The following is a 3097-nucleotide window of genomic DNA, read 5'->3' as shown; positions in this document are numbered from 1 at the left end:
TCACCTATTGCAAGGATACATCTCATATTTTGAATCCTCTTTAAAATTTATATGTTTATGTCTTGAAATTGTCTTTAGTTTTTGAATCATCTTCAATTGATGTGTTTCAATTTAATGTATATGTTATTATTCTTCTAGTTATATATATATATATATATATATATATATATATATATATATATATATATATATATATATATATATATATATATATATTAAATTATGTTTATGATTTGCAGACCCTCAGTAGGGTGAAGATGAGGATCAAAATGCAATGTTGATCCCTCCATGGAACGACACTATAGCTAGTATCACAGTTGAGGATGTTAGGGCCCAAAAAACATGGATCACATGAGATATGGATAAAATATTTTCTAGCTCACCTACTAGGTCTACTTTGTCTCTAATGTCGGATAACATCAACAAGTTGATCAATACATACCAAAGGGCAAGCCCACAGAGCAACCTCCTATATTTCATACATAGGATTAGGAGGCTAGAGGTTAGAGGCCCACATATTTGGAAGGTGGTGAAAGATGCCACCAAGAATATTGATATTCATGGGGAGTTGTTTGACATCCCTCTAGATTGTTGTTTTAGACAGGTTAGTTTGATTCTGCTAAAATATTTTAAGAATGTTGATGCAGCCCAATTTGTTTATGATCCATTCATTGCAACTTGGGGCCAGTTCCCCCACCATTACCAGGTCCCCATTTAATTTGCAAGGCATATATATGCAGAGTTTGTGCCACATATGAGGTTGGATTACACTAGCACCATATCTAAGTTTTATGGACCTAGCTTGGGACGTAGTTACGAATGTGTCATGTCTCGTAGGGGCCCTACACATGTAGGACCACCTCCAATATTGTTTCCATGACCATCTTGGAGCGTGGTATTGCTGGCTGAGCTAGAGCAGTCATCATAACTTAGCGCTGAGACTAGGCATACCATTGCAGATAACATGTAGAGGAAATTGGCCATTGCACATGTCACATTGCGTGGAGAGATGAGTAGACCACCTTTGTTACCTTGTGGCCCACCAGTTGCGTTACATGATGATTCATATCTCGCGAGTCTAAGACATGACCAACTTTTTTCATGTGCATGTATGTGTCGTGATACCATTCATGACACTTGAAGGGTGCATGGCTCACATGACACATACCAAGTACATATATACAAAATGTTTAACTCTAATTGTCAAATTATACATTATTTATATTAATAAGTTTGTATCAAATTTAATTTATATGAATAATATCATGATAGCATCATGCACAACCCAACTACACAGATGAGCTTATGAGGTCATTTGAGGGGGAAGTTGACTAGCCAGAGTAGCCTCTACTAGTGCATGTTTCCATGGATTATTCTCCTCCACCTCCACCTCCACCTCATAGCACTCATGGATTAACAGTTGAGGTGATTTTTTTTATTCCTAATATTTCAACATTTTCTTTTTTTTACATGTATTCATGTTAATTAATTCGTAGACTAATTTAATTTTTCTTTTCCATTGTGTACACATGCCTTGATGCAAAGGGGTGTTGATGTTGCAGTTATGAAAACACATGAGTGGGATGTTGGGTATGGAGGCATTGAGCCACAGGAAGGGGAGCACCAAACCTAGATTGATTAGACCCCCATCCCACCTGACTTCCATTTGCACTCGACTGAGTCACAAGTAGGGGAATATTTAAATGCATAGTTCAAAATAATTTATTTCTAGATTGTTTATTTTGTACAAATAATGTTTTAATTAATTTGAATTTGAATGTGTTATATTGCAGTATCAGATTATGGATGCTCACTCTGTGCAGCAAAACACACATAATATTTCTAGAAGCAATACTTTCTAGAGTGGATCATAGATAGTTTGTATATTTTCAGGCCCATTTCATAGGGCACATTCACATGTGATGTACAGACTTTGTATATTTTCATACATGGACAATTTATGGATGCATGAACATTATTTTAGTTTATGGATGCTTATTATTTCAGTTTATGGATGTTCATGTATAATGTAATTTGTATATATTTTCATATGGATAGTTTATTATCATACATAACTAACAAGATAACAATTTTGACTTCTCAGGAAATAAACTAAGAAAATAAGTACAATCTTAGACTATGATGCAAGTCACTTTGATACTTAAAATGAACTAAAATATATGTTCATGGTTCAATTAAAAAACATAAATAGGATTGAAATACATTTTAAATTCAATTTTAAAAGATGTCTTCAACTAGTAATGTTCAACTAATAAGTTTTATTAAATTTTATTTCTTTTGAGGTCATCTACAGGAGCTTAGTCATAACACATGATATAAGTCATATGTATTGGAATTTAATATACCAAAAAATAATTAATGATATGTTTTTAGATAATTTTATATAATTTTATGAACTTTCCTAAATTTAGTTGGCTATCAAATATTTCAATCAATTCCTTAACTTAAGACATTCAATTAAGAACATTCAAGAAGTAAAATTTTACAAAATAACAATTTTGAATTCTAGCTTGATAGACTAAGGAAGTAAGTACAATATTACTATGATGTGAGTCACTTTGATACTTAAAATGAACTAAAATATATCATGTACATCAATTTAATATTGAGTTTGTAGAAAGTGTCTTTTAATGCACAAAAATGTATGTTAAATTACAATGATTTCAATATGTAAAATACAAATAAGTTTTATTCGATTTTATTTCTTTTGAGGTTATAAAAGAGCTTAATAGTCATAACATGATATATATATATATATATATATATATATATATATATATATATATATATATATATATATATATATATATATATATATATATATATATATATATATATATATATATATATATATCATTTGTTGCACCTTTTAGATTCCAATATGAAGCATGTGTGTAACTCTTTCTGTGTTTTACATCAAACTGACACATGACATATTTATTAATAACATACAAATATTTCAATGTTGTTCATAATCTAGATAGTTGAATTTCCATTTTAAGTAAAATAATATATCAACTTGGTTGTGACATATTGAAATACAACCCAGAACACATAATAAAATGAGAAAACAACA

At 30.5% G+C, this 3097-nt stretch overlaps 1 long non-coding RNA gene across 1 annotated transcript; it reads left to right on the top strand.

The window, feature by feature from the left end:
• The first annotated feature begins 1237 nt into the window (after positions 1 to 1237).
• Positions 1238 to 1988, top strand: LOC149232091 (uncharacterized). Its single transcript, XR_016247513.1, has 2 exons — positions 1238 to 1687; positions 1794 to 1988. It is a non-coding gene; the product is annotated as an uncharacterized LOC149232091 (long non-coding RNA).
• Positions 1989 to 3097: the final 1109 nt, after the last annotated feature.

Source organism: Pinus tabuliformis, chromosome J (assembly GCF_031772625.1).
Source record: "Pinus tabuliformis cultivar Carrire ecotype Pingquan chromosome J, CPIR1, whole genome shotgun sequence".
Lineage (NCBI taxonomy): Eukaryota > Viridiplantae > Streptophyta > Pinopsida > Pinales > Pinaceae > Pinus > Pinus tabuliformis.
This window is presented reverse-complemented; position numbering and strand designations above follow the sequence as displayed.